The sequence below is a fragment of the Aegilops tauschii genome, chromosome 7, assembly GCF_002575655.3.
Source record: "Aegilops tauschii subsp. strangulata cultivar AL8/78 chromosome 7, Aet v6.0, whole genome shotgun sequence".
In the NCBI taxonomy this organism is placed as follows: Eukaryota; Viridiplantae; Streptophyta; class Magnoliopsida; order Poales; family Poaceae; genus Aegilops; species Aegilops tauschii.
In genome coordinates, this window is record NC_053041.3 from 258,426,379 (window position 1) to 258,437,685 (window position 11,307).

The following is an 11,307-nucleotide window of genomic DNA, read 5'->3' on the forward strand; positions in this document are numbered from 1 at the left end:
AAAATATGAGGCTAGAAGAGGGAGCGATTATCGTTTGGCCCACAAGGGGACACTGTCGGCGTCCTGGGAACGGGGGTGCCGAGACTTGACTGCCTGCAGCCCACGGTGTGGCTCCGTCAACGGCCCGACTTCAGCAACAACAACTCAAGACCCTCGCGAGGCGCCAAGCCTCACGAGGCGGACGACACCAAGACCTCCCTTGGGAGCGGCCTCACTAGGCTGGCTCCTGAGGAGCGGAGATATAAATGCAAGGTACACCTCGTGACGTTCATATGACGTGAGCCATGATGACCAAGGCTAGGCGGGCGCCAGCGGGCGCAGTGTACCAGTTTCCTCTTTGGCGCTAAGGAGGCAAGCGCGGGCATGGGGTCCCGAGGAATCAAGCAAAGGTTTCCATATCGGTGCAACAAGACCAGGACCGCAAGGACGGCAGGACGGAGGTCATCACGGATCCCACCGCAGCGTCACCACCAGAGCCTTTGCATGCGAAGACTACTTTTGTCAGGATAGCTTGTACTAGTTGTTCCCCTTGAAATTTGGCCATTGTGGGATCCCTTCCCGCTTACATTTGGGAAGAGGACCAAGGCCACTATAAATAGGACTTGGCCACCACCATAGGGAGGGACAGATCAATTCCACCCGAACCACCTCATGAGCTCATCGAGCTCAAGAACACCTCTCCTCCGGAGGTTGTTCATCCACTGTACTAGTTCATCCTCATTCCCTCAAGGCAATCCACCACAAAGCTGGAGTAGGGTATTACACCGCAAGGTGGCCCGAACCAGGATAAACTGTTGTGTCTCTTGTCCCTTGGGTTCGTCGAGCTAGGCTGGGGAATCGTCGAGCAGGGAGATAGGGAAGAGAGAGTTCTTCGCACGCACCCCAGAGTTCGAACCTCTCAAGGGTCCGTGGAACCCCGAATCCGACATTTGGCGCGCCAGGTAGGGGTGCATCGAAGCTTCGCCTCTCCGTCTGCTTCACCTCGCCAACCTGCTCCCATGGCGAGCACCGCTTCTCCGACCGGACCGACGAGCATGCACGGGAGCGCTGCGGGCCTCCGAGCTTTCATCCCCGCCTTGTGACAGGTATAGTGGCCGCCCAAGTTCAGGCCAGGAATGCCGCCTCGCTATGACGGCGCGGCGGATCTTGCAGGTTTCCTCTAGGCCTACGAGGAGGCCGTTTGGGCGGCCGGCGACGACGACAAGGTCATGGCCAACTGGTTCCCCATGGCCCTCACCGATGTACCGCGCGCTTGGCTTCTCATACTGCCAGGGTCTTTTGTGGCCACCTGGGAGGAGCTGCATGGCCTCTTCGCCGCGCGCTTCGCGGCACCGGCGCCCCACACCGTTGCAGCCCTCCTCGGCGGATCTCAAGCGCCGCCCTCAGACTGCCATGTCAAACAGTTCTTCCGCCAAGTGGGTGCCGCCCGCGTACAGCCGGGAGCTCCACCAGGGTGGGCGGTGCCCAGAGCCGACCTCACCTTCAACTCGAGGGACCACCCCGCAACCAGCGCGGGCGCGCTCCCGATGCTTTGCACCCCCACCATCTGCAACGTAGCAGTAACCAAGACCCTCATCGACGACGGAGCCGGCCTCAACATGCTCTCTGTGGAAGCCTTCAGCCTGCTCCAGGTACCGCTCGGCCGGCTCCGCCCCACCAAGCCTTTCTCCGGAGTCGTCGATAGCTCCACCTGCCCCCGGGGCAAATCCGCCTTCCCGTCACCTCCGGCACCCGTGACAACTACCGCACCGAGCTCATCGACTTCGACATCGCCCCATCAGTCTCCCGTACAACGCCATCTTCGGGTACCGAGCCCTGGCCAAGTTCATGGCGGCAACTCACCCTGCCTACAACCTCATGAAGATGCCGGGAAGCAGCGGCGCCCTCACTGTGGCCGGAAACAACAAGGAGGCGCTGGCGGCTCTCAAGCTCGCCTTCAGGGCAGCGGCTGCCGCACGGCCAAAAGTGTCAGGGGCCCCTGAGGTCCCGGGGGCCGCGCCGGCCAAAAAGAAGCACTTGTTCTCCCAAGATCGGGCTAAGACGAAGCAGGTACTGGTCGACGAGGACGGGGCCTCGGGAGCCACCTTCACCATAGGTGCTGACCTCGCCTCGGACCAAGAAGAGGCGTTGGTGAACTTCCTGCGCGCAAACAAGCAGGTGTTCGCCTGGGAGCCCAAGCAGCTAGTTGGGGTCCCGAGGGGGATAATCGACCATCATTTGAGGGTGTGCCCTAACGTACGCCCCGTGAAGCAGAAGGCGTGGCGGCAGTCCATGGAGAAGCAGTCCTTCATCGTCCAGGAGACCCGCAGGCTGCAAGAAGCTGGTGTCATCCGCGAGGTGCGTTACCCAGAGTGGTTGGTGAACCCGGTCGTCGTGCCCAAGAAGGGCGGGAAGGAACGCATGTGTGTCAACTTCACCAACCTCAACAAGGCCTGCCCTCAAGACCCGTTCCCGCTTCCGCGCATTGATCAGATCGTCGACTCCACCGCCGAGTGCGACCTGCTGTGCTTCCTAGATGCCTTCTCCGACTACCACCAGATCAAGATGGCAATACAAGATGTCGAGAAGACGGCCTTCCTGACCCCATGTGGGGTGTACTGCTACACCTACATGCCGTTCGGGCTGCGTAACGCTGGGGCAACCTTCCAGTGGCTGATGCACATCACCCTAGGCCGACAGCTCGGGAGGAACGTTGAGGCCTACGTCGACGACATCGTGGTGAAATATCAGGAGGCAAAGACCCTCATCTAGGATCTGGAGGAAACATTTGCTAGCCTACGCAAGGTGGACCTGCGGCTCAACCCGGAGAAATGCGTGTTCGGTGTTCCTTCCGGTAAGTTGTTGGGTTTCCTCGTGTCACACAGGAGAATCGGGGCGAATCCAGAGAAGGTCAAGACAATAGAAGAGATGAGCCCACCGTAGACTCTCAAGGAAATGCAAAAGCTGGCGGGCTGCGTGACTTCATTAGGGCGCTTTATCTCCAAGCTGGGGGAGCGCGCCCTCCCGTTCTTTAAGCTGATGAAGAAGAAAGGCCCGTTTGAGTGGACTCTGGAGGCTGACGTGGCATTTCAAGACCTCAAAATATACCTCACCAGCCCACCGGTGATGGTGGCGCCGCGTCCTCTCGAGCCCCTGGTGCTTTACCTGGCCGCCACACCCCATTCTGCCAGCGCGGCACTGGTGGCCATTCGGGAAGAGCGCCAGGTCAAGGGCCTAATGCACGATGCCGCGCGGTCGGTCGAGATGATGCAGCACCAAGACGGCGCCCCAGAAGCCACAGCGGTGCCAGCAGATGACCAGGATCCGCAAGACGGCGCTCCAGAGGCTGCAGTTGCCCCAACGGGCGACCCAACTCTTGAGGCCCCCCAGCCTCAGGGGACGCCCCAACCTCAGGAGGACTCAGACTCCACCAACACTTCTGCCCTCGTCGAGCACCCGGTGTACTTCGTCAGCACAGTGTTGTGCGACGCGTGAGCGCGCTACCCCATGCCACAGAAGCTCCCGCTCGCACTCCTCGTTGCCTCGCGAAAGCTGCGCCACTACTTCCAAGGCCACCCCATTAAGGTCGTCTTAGCTTACCCGCTGGAAAGGGTGCTCGGGAGCCCCAATGCTGCGGGAAGGGTCGCCGAATGGAACATTGAACTACAGGCATTCCAGCTGGAATTCAGCACCACCAGGGTCATCAAGGGCGCCGCGCTCGCCGATTTCGTGGCAGAATGGACTGACGCCCCAGGGACCGTAGCGTGCGAGGACCGGTCCCTCTCGCCAGGGAGCAAAGCACCAGATGGGTGGGTCATGTACTGCAACGGCACCTTCGCATGCTAGGACGCCACGCGGGGGATGGATCTCGTGCTGGGGGAGGAACGCCTCCATCAAGCCTCGCTCTGAGCGGCAAGGTACCAGCAGGCGCTGCGGCGGTATCACTGCCGCAGCACCCGCTCCAGGACGCTCAAGGTGGGTGATCTCGCTCTACGGCGGGTGCTCTCCAGGGAAGGGCTGCATAAGCTCTCACCCATGTGGGAGGGTGCATTCAGGGTCGCCCACGTCTCCAAGCCTGGCGCCGCGCGCCTGGAGACGCAGGACGGGATCACCGTCCAGAATGCCTGGAACATCCAGCACCTCCAGAAGTTCTACCCATGAAGCAAGGCCCAGTGCCTGTGAAGATCTCCGCTCGTGACACTCTCACGTAATAATGAGTGGGGCTGTACACGCCCGGGAGTCTCCAGAGTGCCGCCCTTCGGCCTCGGGGGCTCCCTCCCACGTCCTAGTGGCAGCACTTAGCTCCGCGCTGGTGAGAAGACTAGACTAGGTGCAGGACGCGGCTGTTCGTTTGCTTTCCGTAGCTGATTTGCAACCTTTTTAATGAAATTTGGAGCTCACGTGTTTTCAGTTACCAAACCGGTTTTCCCCTTCGTCTTTATTTTTGCGCTTTGGTCCTGGTTCGGGAGGAGCGGCAGTTGCCCATCGCTCCTTCTCGCGCGTCTCACGCGTGGGGGCTGGGCAGGTGTGTGCGTGCGACGGGCTCGCCCCGCGCCGCAAACACACTTCGCCATAGCCCTGCTCCCTCAGAGCTTCGGCTTGTTCTATCCTCGTGATATGCCCTCGAGGAAACTCGTGATCTACGCACCCTCTTGAAGTCCTTGCCCCCCGGGCACTGTGACACGATGCACCAACCCACGACTGGCTCGTGCCTGAGGGCTTGCGCAAGGAAGAATAGGACACCCGACCAAGTTTTTTCTAACAAGCCCGCAGCTTCATGATGCCTCCAGAGGTCGATGACCCTTGAGTTGCCAGCAAGGAGGGCCTCACTGAAAATGAAGCGTGCGCTCTCGCGAGGAGGGAAACTACCGCGGGTACATCAAGCTAAGTTATCCTACCATACCCATTTGGAGCATGAACACTGCAGCACGACATCGGAACAATAAACGTAGCATAGTAGCATAAATACCATGGTTCATTACACGCCCCTGCATAGCCCCCGACTTTTTTCAAATGCAGGAAGAAAGGAAAGGTTAAACAAAAGCGGCCCGCGCGACCACAACAGCCCACGAGACCTGGCTCCAAGGGCCTCCCGGACTCAGCCCGAGCCTTCTTTGAGCTTCACCGGAGTGTGGCAATGGGACGACCCGCCACCATCCTCAAAGCGAGCCCGGCGACGAGGCGGCTGGTCGTAGTCGCTGCTGCTGGTACTCTCGCTGGAGGAGGAGCCACCGCCGCTGGACAAGCCGCGGCCATCGCCAAGAGCAAGCTCGCCCTCAGCGTCGTCACGGCCGTCGTCAAGGCCAAGCTCGTTGTCGTCGCGCTGTCCTCGGGACAGCACCCTGCGCGACGGCTGTCTTCCCCGAACACCCTCGCATAGAGGGTCGCGACACCGTCGTACTTGAAGTGGAGGGTGCACCTCCTGCTCAGGCCGCGCGCGTGGGCGAACGTCTGCCAGCCGCGGGCCAGGGCCACGTTGCCCGCAGCGGAGACCTCCACCGCGGCCCACGAGGCCTTGCTGCAGCAACCATCGGCCTGCAGCCAAAGGCTGTCAAGACCCATGGCCAGCAGCTCGCCGGCAAAGAAGCGCGGAAGCTGGACCCAGGTGCCGGCCGACCTCTCCGACCACACGACGAACTCCGGGAGCACCTCCGCCGGATGGAAGCGCAGCCGGGGACGCTGGGCGACCACGGCGGGCCTCCCCTCGGCGCAAGGGCGGCTCCCGCCGCGAGAGGAAACACCGCTACGGCCACCAAGGATGACGCCGGTCCCCGAAGGAGTACGCCCGCACCCCTGAGGAGCCATAGCAGGGGTCATGGCGTGCTTGCGGGGGCGGCCCCGCCCCCTCTTGGGCGGTGGAGAGCCAGGCCCCTCCTGGCGAGCCTTCCCCTTCTCCGCGGCAGAAAACCTCTTCGTCGGCTCCATGGGTACTACGGCAAGACGGCGAGGCAAAGAGGAAGAAGGAAGAGCGGGCGACGAGAAGAAGGGATGAAGCAAAGGGGGCTCTGCCCCTCTCCTCATTTATAGCCAAGAGGAGGCCAACTGCCGGCCTCCACGATCGCGCGTAATGATGGTTTTTCTCTGCATGTAGCAGAGTCTCGTCAAGTCGAGCGGTTGCCGAGGCCGCGTGGGGAAGCGGAGGCGCCCACGTTCCATCAATCGCCATGCGTAGACTGAGGCCGCAGGTGGTTAGGGCCCGCGGCTGATACGTCTCCAACATATCTATAATTTTTTATTGTTCCATGCTATTATATTATCTGTTTTGGATGTTTATGGGCTTTATTAAACACTTTTATATTATTTTTGGGACTAAGCTATTAACCTAGAGCCCAGTGCCAGTTCTTGTTTTTTTTCTTGTTTCAGTGTTTCAAAGAAAAGGAATATCAAACGGAGTCCAAATGGAATGAAACCTTCGGGAAAGTTATTTTTGGAAAGAAAGCAATCCGGGAGACTTGGAGTGCACGTCAGGGGATCAACGAGGAAGGCACGAGGCAGGGGCGCGCCCACCCCCCTGGGCGCGCCCTCCACCCTCGTGGGCCCCTCTTGGCTCCCCTGACGTATTTCTTCCTCCTATATATACCAATATACCCTAAAACCATCAGGGAACAGAATAGATCGGGAGTTCCGCCGCCGCTAGCCTCTGTTGCCACCAAAAACCAATCGGGACCCTGTTCCGGCACCCTTCCGGAGGGGGGAACCCTCACCGGTGGCCATCTTCATCATCCCGGCGCTCTCCATGACGAGGAGGGAGTAGTTCACCCTCGGGGCTGAGGGTATGTACCAGTAGCTATGTGTTTGATCTCTCTCTCTCTCTCTCGTGTTCTTGATTTGGCACGATCTTGATGTATCGCGAGGTTTGCTATTATAGTTGGATCTTATGATGTTTCTCCCCCTCTACTCTCTTGTAATGGATTGAGTTTTCCCTTTGAAGTTATCTTATCGGATTGAGTCTTTAATGATTTGAGAACACTTGATGTATGTCTTGCGTGGGATAACCGTGGTGACAATGGGTTATTCTATTGATTCACTTGATGTATGTTTTGGTGATCAACTTGCGGGCTCCTCCCATGAACCTATGCATAGGAGTTGGCACACGTTTTCGTCTTGACTCTCCGGTAGAAACTTTGGGGAACTTTTTGAAGTTCTATGTGTTGGTTGAATAGATGAATCTGAGATTGTGTGATGCATATCGTATAATCATACCCACGGATACTTGAGGTGACATTGGAGTATCTAGGTCACATTAGGGTTTTGGTTGATTTGTGTCTTAAGGTGTTATGCTAGTATGAACTCTATGATAGATTGAATAGAAAGAACAACTTCGTGTTATTTTACTATGGACTCTTGAATTGATCGATCAGAAAGAATAACTTTGAGGTGGTTTCGTACCCTACCATAATCTCTTTGTTTGTTCTCCGCTATTAGTGACTTTGGAGTGACTCTCTGTTGCATGTTGAGGGATAGTTATATGATCCAATTATGTTATTATTGTTGAGAGAACTTGCACTAGTAAAAGTATGAACCCTAGGCCTTGTTTCCTAGCATTGCAATACCGTTTACGCTCACTTTTATCATTAGTTACCTTGCTGTTTTTATATTTTCAGATTACAAAAACCTATATCTACCATCCATATTGCACTTGTATCACCATCTCTTCGCCGAACTAGTGCACCTCTACAATTTACCATTGTATTGGGTGTGTTGGGGACACAAGAGACTCTTTGTTATTTGGTTGCAGGGTTGTTTGAGAGAGACCATCTTCATCCTACGCCTCCCACGGATTGATAAACATTAGGTCATCCACTTGAGGGAAATTTGCTACTGTCCTACAAACCTCTGCACTTGGAGGCCCAACAACGTCTACAAGAAGAAGGTTGTGTAGTAGACATCAAGTTCTTTTCTGGCGTCGTTGCCGGGGAGGCTAGGTAAGCGGCACTCACACCCCGTCAACTAAGCTCTTTTCTGGCGCCGTTCCCGAGGAGGTGAGTGCTTGAAGGTATATCTTTAGATCTTGCAATCAAATCTTTTTGTTTCTTGTTTTAGCACTAGTTTAGTTTATAAAAGAAAACTACAAAAAAATGGAATTGAGTTTACCTCATACGCTTCATCTTTTTAATATCTTTCGTGAGTATGATGGGAAGGAAAATTGTGCCAAAGTGTTAGAAGAAGAATGCATTAAATTATTTGGCACTAAATCTTTGAATGATGAGCATGGTTGCAATATTGTTAGTATGAATTCTTTGAATACCCACGATGCTAATGATATGCAAAGCCACAAGCTTGGGGATGCGATGTTTGATGAAGATGATATGTTTAGTCCCCCAAGTTTTAGTGAGCAAATTTATAATGATGAAAGAATGCCTCCTATTTATGATGATTATTGTGATGACACGTATGCTATAAAGAATAAAGATAACCATGAAACTTGTCATCATGATTTTAATTTTCAATTGGATTATGCTTCACGTGATAGTTATTTTGTTGAGTTTGCTCCCACTACTCTTCATGAGAAGAAGTTTTCTTATGTCGAGAGTAATAAAATTTATATGCATGTAGATCATGAAAAGAATGCTTTATGTGATGGTTATATTGTTGAATTCATTCATGATGCTACTGAAATTTATTATGAGGGAGGAACATATGCTTGTAGGAATTGCAATAACACCAAGTTTCCTCTCTATGTGTTGAAAATCTTGAAGTTATGCTTGTTTTACCTTCCTATGCTAGTTGATTCTTGCTCCCATAAATTATTTTCTCACAAAATCCCTATGCATAGGAAGTGGGTTAGACTTAAATGTGCTTGCCATGTGTTTCATGATGCTCTCTTTATGTTTCAATTCTTATCTTTTATGCGAGCATCATTGAAATCATCATGCTTAGCTAGGGGCGTTAAACAATAGCGCTTGTTGGGAGGCAACCCAATTTTATTTTAGTTTCTTTCTTTTTGGTTCTGCTTAGTAATAAATAAATCATCTAGCTTCTGGTTAGATGTGGTTTTATGTTTTAATTAGTGTTTGTGCCAAGTTAAACCTATAGGATCTTCTTGGATGATAGTTATTTAATCTTGCTGAAAATTCCAGAAACTTTCTGTTCACGAAAACAATTGTTTAAAATCACGAGAACGTGATAAAATACTGATTCCAATTGCATCAGATCAATAAACAAATTGTCTAGGTCATCCTATTTTGGTAGAATTTTTGGAGTTCCAGAAGTTTGCGTTAGTTACAGATTACTACAGGCTGTTCTGTTTTTGACAGATTCTGTTTTTCGTGTGTTGTTTGCTTATTTTGATGAATCTATGGCTAGTAAAATAGTTTACAAACCATAGAGAAGTTGGAATACAGTAGGTTTAACACCAATATAAATAAAGAATGAGTTCATTACAGTACCTTGAAGTGGTGTTTTGTTTTCTTTCGCTAACGGAGCTTACGAGTTTTCTGCTGAGTTTTGTGTTGTGAAGTTTTCAAGTTTTGGGTAAAGATTCGATGGACTATAGAATAAGGAGTGGAAAGATCCTAATATTGGGGATGCCCAAGGCACCCCAAGGTAATATTCAAGGATAACCAAGAGCCTAAGCTTGGGGATGCCCCGGAAGGCATCCCCTCTTTCGTCTTCGTTCATCGGTAACTTTACTTGGAGCTATATTTTTATTCACCACATGATATGTGTTTTGCTTGGAGCGTCATTTTATTTTGTTTTGTTTTGCTTGTTGTTTGAATAAATTATCAAGATCTGAAATTCTTAAATGTTAGAGAGTCTTGACATAGCTAAATAATTATTCAACTACTCATTGATCTTCACTTATCTCTTTCGGAGTAGTTTGTCATTTGCTCTAGTGCTTCACTTATATCTTTTTAGAGCACGGCGGTGGTTATATTTTGAAGAAATAGATGAACTCTCATGCTTCACTTATATTATTTTGAGAGTCCTAAATAGCATGGAAATTTGCTTTGGCTATGAATTTAGTCCTAATATGATGGGCATCCAAGAGGGATATAATAAAAACTATCATATAAAGTGCATTGAATACTATGAGAAGTTTGATTCCTTATGATTGTTTTGAGATATGAGGATGGTAATATTAGAGTCATGCTAGTTGAGTAGTTGTGAATTTGAGAAATACTTGTTCTAAAGTTTGTGATTCCCGTAGCATGCACGTATGGTGAACCGTTATGTGATGAAGTCGGAGCATGATTTATTTATTGATTGTCCTCCTTATGAGTGGCGGTCGGGGACGAGCGATGGTCTTTTCCTACCAATCTATCCCCCTAGGAGCATGTGCGTAGTACTTTGTTTCGATAACTTGTAGATCTTTGCAATAAGTATATGAGTTCTCTATGACTAATGTTGAGTCCATGGATTATACGCACTCTCACCCTTCCACCATTGCTAGCCTCTCTAATACCGTGCACCTTTTGCCGGTATCATACACCCACCATATACCTTCCTCAAAACAGCCACCATACCTACCTATTATGGCATTTCCATAGCCATTCCGAGATATATTGCCATGCAACTTTCCATCGTTCCGTTTATTATGACACACTCCATCATTGTCATATTGTTTTGCATGATCATGTAGTTGACATTGTATTTGGGGCAAAGCCACCTTACCTAAATTCTTTCATACATGTCACTCATGAGTCATTGCATATCCCGGTACACCGCCGGAGGCATTCATATAGAGTCATATTTTGTTCTAAGAATCGAGTTGTAATTCTTGAGTTGTAAGTAAATAAAAGTGTGATGATCTTCATTGTTAGAGCATTGTCCGAGTGAGGAAAGGATGATGGAGACTATGATTCCCCCACAAGTCGGGATGAGACTCCGGACAAAAAAAAGAGGCCATAAAAAAAGAGAAAGGCCCAAATAAAAAAATAAAATAAAATAAAATAAATGAGAGAAAAAGAGAGAAGGGACAATGCTACTATCCTTTTACCACACTTGTGCTTCAAAGTAGCACCATGATCTTCATGATAGAGAGTCTCCTATATTGTCACTTTCATATACTAGTGGGAATTTTACATTATAGAACTTGTCTTGTATATTCCAATGATGGGCTTCCTCAAATTGCCCTAGGTCTTCGTGAGCAAGCAAGTTGGATGCACACCCACTTAGTTACTTTTTGAGATTTCATACACTTATAGCTCTAGTGCATCCATTACATGGCAATCCCTACTCACTCACATTGATATCTATTGATGGGCATCTCCATAGCCCGTTGATACGCCTAGTTGATGTGAGACTATCTTCTCCTTTTTGTCTTCTCCACAACCACCATTTTTTTCCACCTATAGTGCTATGTCCATGTCTCACGCTCATGTATTG